Source organism: Poecilia reticulata, linkage group LG13, assembly GCF_000633615.1.
Source record: "Poecilia reticulata strain Guanapo linkage group LG13, Guppy_female_1.0+MT, whole genome shotgun sequence".
NCBI lineage: Eukaryota > Metazoa > Chordata > Actinopteri > Cyprinodontiformes > Poeciliidae > Poecilia > Poecilia reticulata.
The window spans coordinates 13,087,857-13,103,064 of NC_024343.1; the positions used below are offsets into that span (position 1 = coordinate 13,087,857).

The following is a 15,208-nucleotide window of genomic DNA, read 5'->3' on the forward strand; positions in this document are numbered from 1 at the left end:
CTCCAGAGGAACTGCTCTAAGTGACTAGGAGAGTCATCTCCCAAAAATTATTAAAATCACAAAATACCTTGTTCTCTCCAATCAGCTGTTGTAAGTAATCTTTTGAGCCGGATTTATTATCGCACTAAAGCTACATAATGGAAGCAATATCCTTTTTTTCCTTAGCAATTTATTTTTAAGACAATGTATTTCAACATCTATTATTAGCTTCTCTGAACTAAATTACACTTAACCACCTTTATTGTACATTTAAATAGCAGCATATTTCCCAGAATCGGTCCAAGATATTTTGCTCTTTTTTTTTTTTGCACATACACCAAACAACAGAATTCAATCTGTGAGCAACATGTGCTGCTCAGTGGAAATGCTCCAGAGTGGCACCTTGCTAAAGCTTCTGTAACTTGCTAAAGGCTGAACATGATGCTACAGGTAGACTGTGGAATTCATGATTTATTTTTTTGAATCAAGGCTTGCAAACCAGGCTTTCTTTTTATAGGTACAATAATACTGGCTTCAGCTTATGTGGATTTTTTTTTTTAATCAGCTATCAGCTATTGTTTTTGTCACTCAGTCACAGCCAGTGCCTGGGGGCTTCAAATCTGAGACTCTTCCTTAGTTTTTTAACTTACAGTCACATTTAATTTCAAGAGTTATTTCTTCTTTACAGGATGAACTTGCCAACTTGCCGTTTCCAGCTTATTCAGCACAAAGACTTCCCCTTAGCCTGCAATTGGCTAATGACTAATGCAGCACCTAAAAGTTGGAATCACTTAGGGAATTATATAGGTTATTAATAGAGAGACGAAATTAATTAAAATTAAAGGCTATTAAACCACTCTGCTGAGCTTCAAAGGCATATTCAATCGGGGAGGGAATTGCACGTGCACATAAAGATCGGTGGAGGGCACAAAACGTATCACACCTCATATAAATGTACACACTGATGGAGATAACCGAGAGCACGTTTTTTATCACACTTAAAATATGACCGCATAACAAAATCTAATGGAAATATTAATATCAAAAATAGCACAATCATGTTAATGCACATCAGTTACTGTTACTATAATTTTACAGTACCATTTCTTCTGTAATAGAGAGTCTTACGGTATTCATTAGTGGATTGCATTGCAGTGCGGTATAGCAGACATGCTCTTACCATATCTCCCACTCCCTCTCTACTTAGTATGTGTCCACAGCATGTGTGTGCTTGAATGATCTGACATTTGTCTCCTCTTCCCTGAAGCTCATGTCTAATGCGCGTTTGTTTGCATGCATGTAGATAGGCCTCCTTCTCGCTATGCGTTTGTTCAGTCCACCTCACGAACCGAAACGGTGGAATTAATGAAGCGCCCTTGAGCAAAGCAGTATGGTTCGAGATTAAGCTTTGAACATTTCAAGCACCAATTCAAATCCAGCGATTAACACTGACTTGGTGGTGCACGTTTTTACAAAAGCCATTTCAGTCTGAGAAACTGAAGATTTATTAATCTGATACATTTCAGTGGTCTAAAGACTATTTCACTGTTGGTTTACCAGGAAGCGCACAGCAGCCACAGCTCATTCAACAAGCTTTGAATGTAATCTGATGATTGTAAACCTGCTGAAAGAAAACAGAGATTTGATTCTAATGCATCCATTGCCAGTTTTTCTCATGTCTATCGCAGGTGATTTGGATATATCTTTTTCTGAAATCTAAAATATTTTGATTACAAAAAAAGGAAAGTGGTGGAAATATCCACTCACTATACAATTTGTTAGTTACACCGGTCCTGTATTGGGTTCAGAAATTTTGGTTCATATTGACATAATAGCATCAAGCAGTTGCTGCAGATTTTTGCAACTGATGCAATTCTCCAGGTTCACCAAACCCAAACATTGCTCTGTTTAACTGGGCATGTGGAGGGCAGTATAAAACTGTACTGAAGCATAAGGATGTAGAGTTACAGACATCACTGAAAGCTAAAGTGGAGCTTATTCTAGAGCCTCGTCACTATTTGTCTTCATCCAACTTTTCTGTGGTCCCTTCATGTCCTTTTCCCTCCAGTTACTGTCTCTATCCTCTTTTCATGTCCTCTAATTTGTCTTTCTATGCCTCTTATGTCTTATTTCTGCTGTGACTTTCCCTATTTCTCAACATTCCTCACCCCCTTATCCCTCCTCTGCCCTGCAACACCCCATTCTCTGCATTTTTCATCCTTTCCTCTTCATCGCTTCATGCCACCTCCCGTCTTTCTTCTGTCCCCTAATCATCTCTCGTTTTTTTTTATTTCCCTGGCAGACAGCTCCAATGCTGCTCCTTTTAGTCACAGGCTTTTAATTAGGGGAAAGCAGATTAGGAAGGACACTCTCTACCCGGCTAATGGTGGACACACATGCAATGCCCACTCACATTCAGCTCTATATCCACATGCACAAGCACACAGTTAAAAACGAGACACCTTGTTCACCAGTTTCTTCTTAAAACCTACGTCTACAGACCAACATTTTGCTCTCTCAGAGCGTGTTAAGTGTTTTTGTTCGGTAGGTTTGGGCAAGAACTTTGGAAAGTATGTGCATTTTTGCATCAGTTAATAGTGAGAGAAACAAGTTTGAAAGTGAGATTCATAGACTTCTTCAAGAGACTCAGTTTAATTATTGTTTTTAGAACATTTTTATTGTTTTATTTTTATTTCAAATTAAACTTATTATTCACTGTATAGATTTGGATGACTCCTTAGTTATTCGTAAGAGGATATTCATCTCTCATAGAGTACCCAGGACGAAAGACATGCAGTTCCTTTTTGTAGAACAAAAAGGTTAAGAAAGTATTATCACTTTAAGCACATATCTTTTAAACCTTATGTTTAGCTTTGACAAGGATGTATCTCTTGGAATTAGAAATGGGAGTCGGTGCATTGATGCTTCACAATTTCATGTCAGCTCTCTAAGACAGTTGAATTCCTTAAGGCAGTAGTACCCACCCCACCTCCTCACAACCTAGTTTCGAGACGTATCCCTGCTGTGGCACGTCAGATTTCAATGATTACTTTACTCCAGCTAGAAAGTGAATGTTTAGACCTGATGTTCATCTGAGGGATCAAAGATTACAGGCATTCAACGTTGGTTTTTGGCCGTCCCCGCTTACTTGCCGAGATTTTTCCAGGTTCCCTGAATCTTTGGTTGATATTATGGACTGTAGATAATAAAATCCATAAATTCCTTGGAATTGTACGAAGAGAAACATTGTGCCTAAACTGTTGGACTATTTGCTCATGCAGTTGTTCAGAAACTGGTGAACCTTGCCCCATCCTTGCTTGCGAACGACTGTGAATTCAGTGATGCCCCCTTTATTCTCAGTCATGACACTCACCTGCTTCCAATTAGCATTTTCAGCTGTGAAACGTCCCAAACAAGTGTTTCTTTGTAGCATTCCTCAGCTTTCCCAGTCTTTCGTTGCCAATGTTTTTGGAACATACTGCAGGCATCAAATTCCAAATGAGTGAATATTTACAAAACTACAATAAAGTTTTCCACCTGAACATTTTATGTGTTGTCATTGTTGTGTATGCAATTGCATATACGTTGAAAAGGAGTTGCAAATCATCATGTTCTGCTTGTTTTACACAAAGTTCCACATTCCTTGGATTTGGGTTTGTAGTTAGATGTTTATATTCCTTGACAATGAATACACAACTCAGAATATCTAGCAATGATTTCAACAGTTTTAAAAATTTGAACCCTTCTATTGGACTATACTAGTGCCATAAAGTAAACATGATCACAGACATGAAAATCATTTATGCATAGCTGATGTAATAACAGATTTGGTTGGTTAAAAACACTCTGACTGTGCCGTCACTAAAACTCTGACAGCTAATCCAACTTGAATCAAAGGGATTATCATCGCTGATAAGACAGTTCTCTCTCTATGCAAACAAATGTTACCTTTCTTCTACAGCAACTGCAGCGTTGCGATAAAACCCTCTCAGGAGTAGATTAAACGCATGTTGCCTTTGCCCAGCGCCTAACAGGATATAAGCACAGCGTTGCAAACAGGAGGCATTTTGTTTGATAGTGGATAGGTTTATGGCTGAGCCTTTTAACACCTTGACTTTCTAGTCTCACTCTCGTTTGCTTTTCTAAACATCCAAATTAGCTTACCTTAATCACAGTGGTTCCATTTTGCTTGCATACAGATTTTCTTCTTTCAGTTGTGTGCATGTGTAAACGTTATCGTAAAATCCGTCCTAAATGTGGTATGGGCAAATGTGAATTTGTCATCTATGTGCTGAGGAACTTATTCTGTGGATGTAAACTACGTAAATGGAAGTTTTAGTCTATTTCAATAAAATTATGTTTTGAGCTTCTAAGTTGAGCTGTATGAGCTGCTCTTGACATTCAACCTTCTGCTGCAGTTTTAATAATAGCACAACAATTATGCAGAATGTGAGACTTCCATAGTTTTTTTCCCCAAGTCTTTTATCTGTCCCACCCTCATCACTTCTGTCCATAGGGTACAATGATCGTCACTCGCGGGCCTTTGTCTAAAATTTAAAGTCCATTTGCAAGTGGATCAACAAACTTTCCTCATGTGAAAACACACATAATGTCAAGTTTCATAGTAGCCTAATCATCTTTGAGAAAGAAAGAATCTCAATACCCATACAAATTATGACTTTTTCTACATTATTCTAGAAAGAATAAAATGTACTGATTATTCCTTATGAAGGAGAAATAGGATTTATAAAACAAAAAATAATGTTTTCCTTTAAACCACACACACACACGCACACACACACACGCACACGCACACATTCCCTAAATACTCTGCCCTCTGCCTTCAACTATTAGGAAACCTCAACTTTCTTCCATTTCTTTCTTCCAAATTGATCTCCCATGATTTATAAAACATCTTCGATAAACTGATTATTTTACTAAATTAGTTCAGGAGGAGCTGTGCACATTTCTTTTATTTGTACTTTGGTGCTCTACATTTTGTTTGAGCTACCAGCCACCACCGGCACTAGCACTTTGTTTTCATTCCAGCATTACGTAACGGAGTACTTAAAAGGTTGTTACAATTTTACGTATTTCAGTGAGCTCATGGCGTCCTTCACTCCCAGAATATGCATTCCATTTATTAAAAATAGTAATCCAAAGAGAGCAAGACATACAAGAGGCCAAATGACAACCTTGAAAGCATCATCAGGGAAAAATAAAAAGATCTCTACACCAGGGAATAATTTAATCACTAATCACCAAAAAATGTTGCATTACAATGTCTGAAATTGTCATAGTACTAACATCAAAACAGGCAATGAGACAGTGATGTAAGTATTGGTGACAAGCTGGAAACTGGTTAATTTCAGTGGAAGCGAGAGTGGCATTGCAGGACAGTGTGAAAAGCCAAGATCTTCTCAATTTTCAGCTTTGCAAAGGCTGATATCCATCCATTTTCTTACACCCTTGTGCCTTCAATTGTGATATGTTTCACTTTGTGCAATTTTTGTATCAAAGCAGTCACATCCTAGCTTTTACACTCAGGTCAACGCATATAAATGACTGTATTATACAGTGTGTGCACTGCAGTGGTGCATCAGAATTGTTTTCACAAGTGATACCATGCAGTACGTTGGTGTTTGGATCTAGTGTATCTTCTTGTTGGGACATTTTGGTAACAAAACAGCTTCTCTTTGACTGGATGAGTAATCACTTATTTAAAGCAAAATGTTTGTCTTTCATTATGTTAGTCACTTGTCATAATGCCAGACAAAGACTAGAGCAGGCAGTCACGACACTGAGACAGGGAGAAGGTTTATAACATTTATTTACACAAGAAACTAAAAATGGAAGTTAATTGGATCCTGGAAAAAAAAGCAGATGCATATAAGCAAACTTTACTGGATATTCGTAGCTTATGGTTAAGAGAACAAGGACAGGTCCAAGAAGAGGTAAAACACACTGCAGTTCTGTGATACATGAATATGTTTGGCATTATATATTGGAGTGGATTGCTGCCAATATGGCTGATGAATTACCTTGCTCTATGATACATGTAATGAATGTGTCTCCTTCCAAAGTGTTGGATATTGGCAATAAAATGGGGCTGGAACATTCATAAATGTGTGTATAAGTGTGGCAGGTGACTGGACATGCACATACAAAATCTAGGAAAAATCATCTGACTAATTTCTTTTTTTTTTTTTTTTGCCTTGGGTGTTGCACAAGTCACGCTACCCACGTGGGCAGAAAACCACAACACCCATATAAAAAAAACAAAACAAAAAACTGATCAATTATATTAATTATTTACCAAGCAAGTTGCAGACTGAAGTGTAGAGTAATAGATTGTTTTTCAACTAGTTTAAAAATAAACTTTCTCAAAAAGGTTACAAATTTTAAGATTATAAAAAAACATGACAATTTAACCTCATAGAGGACATTAGGCTGAACTGATTTAATGTGTAAGGTTCTTAAGATTTATCTTAAAAGTGCCATCAGACCAATACGTCACAATCAACCTCTAACATACACACATGAAATATGATTGAGCAAATTTTGCTTAAATTATTAAGCATTTTCTTAATAGTTAGCTACAAATACTGAATAGTTGACTTCTGATTGATATAATATGACAATGTTTAGGCGCATACATACGTTCACATTCAGTAAGTTACAATATGTGTTCCAATGAGGCTCGTTTACCATTTGGAAAAATAAAATAAGCAGGTTACTAAATATAGTTCCATTAATCTCACATTTCTGAAATCATTCTTATATTTCTGTGATTTAATCTTCTAATCTTAAATGTTGTATTGTCATTACTTGTAAACAAAATGTCACCATAGCTTAAAACCATTAGTTTTTTTGTGAAATCAGTCTGTTTTTCACTGAGGGAAAAAAAGGAGCTTTTCAATAACATTCAATTTTCTGGCCTGCACATAAACATATCTATGTTTTTCCAAATATGTATGTAGTACAAATCACTGCGTGTGTGTGTGCGTGTGTGTGTGTGTGTGTGTGCGTGTGTTTACTGCAGAATAGCACCAACCTATATTGCACTCATCTACCCAGAATGACAGATGAACATGTGTCTATACACATGCATGTATATATTATCCATTGGGATCATCCTACTCTTCAGATGTCTGTGTGCCAGTGAATGCACTCAGGCCTCAGAGGTTTCCCTTGTCATGGATTTTGAATTCTGCCCCGTGGCTTATCTACTGAACAGCTGCTCTCTCCTTCAAGGCTTTTTCTCGTCTTTTGCTCTCATTCCTCTCAAGTCATTGTTTCTGTCTGTTTCACTTTCCTCTCTTCGTACAGCTAATTTCACCTTGCCTATCGGTTCTTGCTGAAATGCTTGCAAATATTTCATAAACAAGTCGACAGAAACCTGAACAATTGAGGCTGCATCAAACTAGTAAAATTTTACCCCTTCTAATGAGTTGTGCTGTTCTTGAAATATTCGAGAAATATTCCTATATTTAAATATTGCCAGCATTTATTTGGATTTTGTATCCATGTACTCTTGTTTGTTCTTAGAGGAGTCAAGACTACTTTAACATAGAAGATACAGTCTTCTATATTATACAGACCTGAATAAACTATCAATAATAACTTAATAAACAAGGGTTAAGTATGTAAGTGTGGAATGGTTTGTTTTTGAGAACGAAATTAAATGAGGTACAGTGCACCCCTATCTATATCAGTATTTGCAGACTCACTTATCACAAATTTTTCTATGGACTGTAACTACTGGTAGAATTTTTCATAGGGCATATGTAAAATATTTGAAATACAACTTAGGGAATACCTAAGCATCCGTTGCTGAAAGATTCAAATTCCATTACATCCTTTACATTTGAACCCACTAAAGATCAGTCAATGCTGTAAAATGTGGGAATACGTAGAGGACAGCCTATGACATCCAGCAGTACCAGTTTGTTGAAGTCTCTCAACAAGACTGAATCATCAGTAACACCATTCAAGAGCAATGAGACCAACAACCAAATATTTAAATCAGTGAACAAAGGCTGAAGTAGTCCACCCATGTCTGCAGAATGAACACTGATTGATGGTGATATATCCCTCTAAGGTGCTACTGACCCACTCATTGGAAAGTGCAACAAGATGCAACAAACAGGACACGAGTCAAGTATATAGCAGTAGAGAAAAACATGATGAAGAGCACCCCCCATCCTAATGGCACCCACAACATTACATATGTTGTTGGTGCCAGGATGATCCAGTTATCAATTAACCTCCAAAGCATTAGGATAAACAGAGAAACATGTTATTTTCTATTAGTTTGGTACAGAGGGCTCTTATTGCTCTGGGTGCCATTGTGTACTGTTCTTCTTATTGAGGTTTGCAATGTTGTTTCATCAAGTCATTGTTAATGCTGCTACACCAATAAATTTTCCAACATGTAAGAACCAAATCCATCCACCCACTTTCTTGACACCCTTGTCCCTCAGTGGGGTCGGGAGGGTTGCTGRTGCCCATCTCCAGCTAACGTTCTGGGCGAGAGGCGGGGTTCACCCTGGACTGGTCGCCAGTTTGTCGCAGGGCAACACAGAAACACACAGGACACACAACCATGCACACACACACTCACACCTAGGGGCAATTTGGAGAGACCAATTAACCTGATAGTCATGTTTTTGGACTGTGGGAGGAAACCGGAGTACCCGGAGAAAACCCACGCATGCACAGGGAGAACATGCAAACTCCATGCAGAATCGAACCCAGAACCTTCTTGCTGCAAGGCAACAGCTCTACCAACTGCGCCACTGTGCAGCCCGGCAAGAACCAGATACTAAAGCTAATTATGATTAACCTCTGAGCTCACTTGTTTCTGCTGCAACAAAAGATGCAGCTACGCTTCAAGATTCATAGCAAAACAAATTGTAAAACTACTGCTTTGAGATTGAAAGGCCAATAATCTTTCTTAATGTCCTGTTTTGTTTCTGTTTCGCATATCAACTTGAACTGCTTGCTTTGCAAACTTATAACTACATTGTCAGTTTCTCATTTTTTTCCTTCAGTGTTGATTGAAATTTGGCATGTAAGAAATTAATCCTTTGATTTGATGTTTCATTAGTTCCCCGTCTTTCCTTTGCGACTTAAGCATACCCTATCACTCCTGCGCTTCGGATTTTAATTAAAGATGAAATGGAAGTTAAACACAATGAGGCATTTAGCTATTTCTGTTGGCTGAAAAGGTGCAGACTATTGAATTCTGGGTGAGAACATTCAGAGAATAGAAAAAGATAGGGTAAGCTGGTGGCTGTTACGAGATGAAGGCAGGTTGCACCCCTCGGCGTTGTGGCACAAAGCAGAATGCCCTACAGTGCTTCCTCTGTGATTCAGTTTTTTTTATTCCATATAACACTCCTTACTACCTCTTCTCATTCTTACTTCCTCTTAAATCTCTTCCTGTCCATCTTGCCCTTCGGTCCCATTCCCCAGTGTACATCATCACACCCTTTCTGCCCCACTGCAATGTCTATATTTTTAATGAGCCTACATTTAGCCTTGCCGGATGAGAGGAATGTTTTTTTTTTAAGCATTTTATCTTGGACTGCATTTTTTGCTGTCACCTTGGAATTTTTGTACCATCTGCCTCATACATTTTATTCTCAGACATCAAATCCCTTTACCATGTCTAGCTCTCTAGATTCACCCTTCTTCCAAGAAATTCATTATGACATATTAGATGCATTAGTAAGAGGAATGAGAGCCAAATGCACTTGTATTCAAAACAGCAACATGATTTGTCCATTAGTAATCTTTCTTTCCGCTTGAATGATTCAGTGCATAAATCTTTCTATTTTCAGCATTCAGTGTCTGCAATATCTAAACACATAATATACCACTAAAGGTTTTTTTCTTTTTATGTAAAATCCTTACCTGACTGAAAGTGTATGACAACAAAAGTTCTATTTAGTCATATCTTAAAAAGTAGCTGTAGTTACTTACCTTCATATGTTTCTAAAATGTAGAAACTAAAATGTAGGGTTTTTTTTAATAATTGGTCAAATATGGTAGACCTCATCCTACTAAGGCTCTGGAGCTTCATGTAGCTTTGTAGACCCACCACAATGTCTCATCAATTTGACCAGTAGTGTTATAGAACTAAAGTTATTGGGGGTACAAAAAGGAATAAGAAATGCTTTTATGAAACATTCATCTATCCATCCGCTGCATTAGGCGAGAAACAGTTTACATTCTGGACTGGACACCAGTCAGTCCATGCATGCACAAACTCATGCCTGATTAACATTTTAGGAGAGACTTAATAACCCAGTAAGAGAATAGCAACATTGACACAAGGAATACTTTTATTTCAGATTTTTCATGTCTGTGTTATTAGACTGACACATTTTTACAAGTCTGTGTTATTTGCTGATTATTAAAGGGGGAGGTTGTATATGTAAAAATGGCTTCTTTTTATTTTTAGCTCCATGCTATAATGTTAGGTTATTCTCATTAAAAAAATACCAGGAGTATTCTTTCATGCATGTCTGAGAAATCCTTGAATGTCTCATGGCAGCCATTTGAGGGGGAGTCATGGTTGCTTCCACAAAGCACATCCCATTTCCCCAAAGCTCCTCCTTGCAACTGTAGTCCTCAGCCAATCGTTTCCCTCACAAAGCAACCCTCAACCCAGAGCTTTTCTCCCACAAATCCTCCAGGCGAGCAGCAGCAGCTATTAGCAAACGCCTGGTGGAACTGCAAGTCTGCTGGGCTTATCATATGAACTACTTATGTGTTCAAATCTCCTTAGGACAGTTGTAAACGACATAATGAAGGGGTATTGTTGTGATGACGTGCTGAAGGCAGAGTGTCGAAAAGAGCAGGCACTTCTTAAAAGGAGTAAAATCAGGGTAAAAAGCTCAGTTCTTTACCCTGTTTAAAGGTTTTACACATTTTAAACTGAACCAACCATAATGCTACTCTGGGTGGAGGTGTAAAAGAACATGAGGTACAAATAAAACCCCGAATTTATGACAAGATGCCAGGACCCCATCATGGAGTCTCATCACTCTGGCACAAACTCATACTAAAAACTAACTGCTGCTGTGATGATAATCTAAAACACAAAAGCCAGAAACTCTTACGCTCACTTGTGTAAACCAACTAAGGCCCAGGACATACACTCAAAGTTTTATCTTAGCTGCAGGAAGTGGTGTTTCTGAACTTATTTAACCTCTATAGAAAGTCTGCACTCAGATGATGGGTTTTCTTTTCATATTTGGACATTAGGCACCAGCTGTGTATCTTTGCTCTTCATTTGGTCTTGTACAATAGTTCATACTATAATTTCGTCAAGATCCCAACATCCTGGAAACTCCGTTAAAAGGCTTTTCCGATGGTGTTCAGCTTTTATTTTTAGGTATCTTACTGTTTATGACTGAGTACCTTAATTTAATGTAGCTGTCACATTCATAACATACAATGAACTTGACCTGACAAAATAAAAAAGTTTTCATGTCATGGTTTCAATTATTGAATAGAAAATATTATCCAAACTAACCTGCACCTGTGTGAAAATAGGTTGCAATTGCTACTCTTGTCAAATCAAGAATTGTGATGAGTGACATTTAATAGATGTTGTTTCAAACGACATAGCCAGACATGATCATTGAGAGGCTTGTAATGAAGAAATTGTTTAAATAGCACCTCTATGCAAACATAAGGCTGGCTAATGTTCTTGGAAAGCAACATGTAAAAGCTTGAACTAAAATAAATGTAAAACAAACAAGAAATAAAGTAAATTATATCCACCAGTCTCAAAAGGATTAAAAAGCCATTTCTAAGGCTTTGGGACTTGAGTAAACCACAGCTGGATGCATTATCCACAGCTGGAACAGGTGAAACTTCCCAGGTGAATCTGGCCTACAAACTACTCCAAGAGCATATAAACAATTCATCCAGCAGATCATGAAATAACCAACCACATCAAAAGGACTACAGGCATAAGTTAAATAAATAACACCCCAGCATAACCTGACACTGTTATTTAATAAAATTCCCAGCTGATCATAGATGACAGATTATGAGGAAAGTCTGAAAGAGGAGTACAACAACTCAGATGCAATATACACCACACATACGGATGGCACATCACTGCAATAGAAATGTTGTAGCAATGATCACTAATGCCACATCATTTTAGCCTATGCTATACCGATACATGGTACGCATCAACAAAGATTCCCTCACCTCGGGATGCCAAATATGTGGAGTGGCTGACATGGCAGGTGGCTTAATCTTATCTTTTGTTAGATTTGTTAGACTAATAATTATTTCAATCCTTTGGGGCACAACTAGACTGTTTGAAAAGCATTGACGATCATCAGGACGGAAAAAAAAAAGTAATGACATAGAAACAAAAGGTAGCTTAGTCTGTCCCGATATACAGCACAGTTTTCAGTCTTCATCCCAGTACACATGCAAATGGTGGAGACAGCTTATAAATTACATGCATACTTCATGTGTGACTGGCCTTGATGTTGTAAAAAATCTACTTAATTTCTTCATATTTGGGCTCATGTAAAAAGCATTTTAAATGAGCCAGCACATTTGATATAACCACTTGTGATAAAACCAGATTTGTTGTTGTTGTTCTTGTTTTAGAGTTCAAAATATTTAACCATTTCAGTTGCACATTACTAAAGAGAATAAACTATTTAGCCCCAGTACATATATACTGTATAGTAAAGCAGGAACAAACTGATCTGAATCAATCTGCTGAGTATGCAGGTATTCTGAGTCATACATGTGAAAAATTTGCTTTGGGGGAGAAAAAAAACCATTTGCTATCTGTAACTCAAATGTTTCAAAATATGTCTGTCTGAGCAGTAGCTCAGTAGCAGTAGCTCTTTTCTTAAGAGCTGCTTCGGTCCGTGAGCTGTTTGTGGTTTAGCACAAACAGCAATCAACACCAGCTGAGTCTGCAGCTCATTTTGTATCTAAAATCATCTTGCTTGTTATCTCTGCATAAGAGAATATGGGCAGAAAATAAGCCACTTACAAGTCAGAGTGTAGTGTACAGCTGAAAAGACTCCGAAACAGCACTGAACCTCTAATTCAACACTTTATTTTTAGTTTTTTTTTTCAGTGTCGCTTTAATTTATGTCTTTGAGACTCTGCAAAGTAACATGGTTAAAACATAAAGGGAAATATTGCTTCCTGTATTTTTATCCATAGAAAGATACAGTATGAGTGAAGATATGACCCACCACTGAGAATTACACTCACTTAAAGGATTAAAGTAAACAATTTTCCTTATCAGTCCAAAGCATTTTCAAGACAATTATCTGCCCTCCCATGGCTCTTCCTTGCCACTGCAACTATTTCGCCGTATCTGCATCGTTTTGTCAAAGAAAACTATTGGCCGAGCCAAACAGCTCAAGCTCTTAGGCAGCACTCTCGATTCTGAATCTATGGTTGTTTCGCTTGCAGCCGATAAATTATCCCGCATCCGTGAAATTTCCCAGTCCCACATCTCTTCCTCAGTCCTTTCCAAAAGTCAACTTCTGTCTCTTCTGGGCCATCTGAACTTTGCTATTAGTCCACAAGGTCGCTCCTTTCTTTCCTATTTGCTTGATCTTGCCAATTCTGTTCCTTTCCTGCTTGACCCAGTTACCCTGGACAAAGGCTGCTGCTCTGATTTGGCTTTCTGGAACAGAATTTTAATTTTTTTTGCTGTGATAATGCTATTCATTCATGTAAAGGGGTCTGCAGCCCCTTTACATGGATGCAGACCCATCCTCTGGTTTTGGGGGCTTTTGCAGGGGAAATGGTTTGCAGGTGAATGACCCTCTCCTTCTTTCTCGACAAGTCCTCCACATTCTATAAAATCGCCCCCATCGCTGTAGCCTGCTGCCTTTGGGATTGGCTCTGGAAACGGAAACGTATTGCCGCCTTCTGTGACAATGCCTCTGTCGCTGAAGCCATTAACAAAGGCTGCTCTTCATTGAAGTCTATTATGCCCTTCCTCTGTCACATCACCTGGCAGTCAGACTCTAATAACTTTAGAGAAACTACGCTTTAGAGAAACTACGCTTATAGTGTTGGAAAAAAAAAACAGAGTTTACTCCTTAACTTAAAAGGTTGATTGTGTGGCTGAGACACTGTTCCACAAGCATTGCTGTATGTTTTTCTGGTTACACAGGTTTAGCGTATATTTATGTTTATCATTACATTTATTATTTAGCTGCTTAGTGTTGAAACTGGATGCTGTGAATATTTGTGGCATTGCTACTTACTTTATCTTGTGTCCGCTGTAGTGAACATCTAGTAAAACTTGATGTCGTCCTACTCACTTTGCATATCATTAATCCTGGCTGAAGGTATTACTAACATGAAAAGGTTAGATGAAAATGACATAAAAAAATCACTTCCTCTAAAAAGAGACAAGGATCTCAGGGCACTTTTCATAGAAGACAGTTCTACACCACACTCTTCATTATATTAAGTCTAATTATAGACACTCACATTCTTACCTGTCCATTCTAGACTTGTGGGCTCATGGCTGGTGTTTGGTGCTTTATCTTTTTATTTTCTGAGTGAAGAGCTGCAAGACAAAGTTTATACTTTTTTTTGGCACAGTGCAAACATATTACAATGCCCCAAATTAGATTTATGTACATTTTAGTACAATGGTAAATTGATCTTTTTGAAAGCACGGACACAGGGATCCTTATGCACAGCATCATTGTACAACTTCAAGCATATAAATATACCACAACAACTTATTTAACATTATTAGTACCATGCAACTCACTGCTTCATTATGCAAAGAGGATGAACAGATGTGGTTCAGTAACAGCAGGCGATGGGGGGGGGGGGGGGGACTTTTCAAATACACAGACTCTTCAAAGCGTAGCTTTGCTTAGACTGGTCAAAGGCGCAAAATCATGTTCTCAAAGATCTGGTGGGAGGTCAGGTACTTAACATGGTTTGAATAATCTTTCTTGGCAAGATGAATTTTAGTACATCAAAAACGTCTTGGCTTTAAAACCTTGCAACAAAGCAGCCCGTACGATTAGCTTACTCAATTTTCCTAGAAAGTAGGAAGGTATGGAGGGTCTATATTTTGACTTTAAATCCCTAAGATCAAGTTGATTTTGTTGTCATTTTTAAATCATCATGCAACTGTTATCTGTTAGTTTTATGGAATGTTTAATTAAATAAACTAAAGTACATTTTTATT

General features: G+C 37.9%; 1 long non-coding RNA gene across 1 annotated transcript; it reads right to left on the reverse strand.

The window, feature by feature from the left end:
* Positions 1-13,666: 13,666 nt before the first annotated feature.
* On the reverse strand, positions 13,667-14,570 carry LOC103474494 (uncharacterized). Its single transcript, XR_535192.1, has 3 exons — positions 14,499-14,570; positions 14,262-14,351; positions 13,667-14,025 (listed from the first exon to the last, which is right to left on the reverse strand). It is a non-coding gene; the product is annotated as an uncharacterized LOC103474494 (long non-coding RNA).
* Positions 14,571-15,208: the final 638 nt, after the last annotated feature.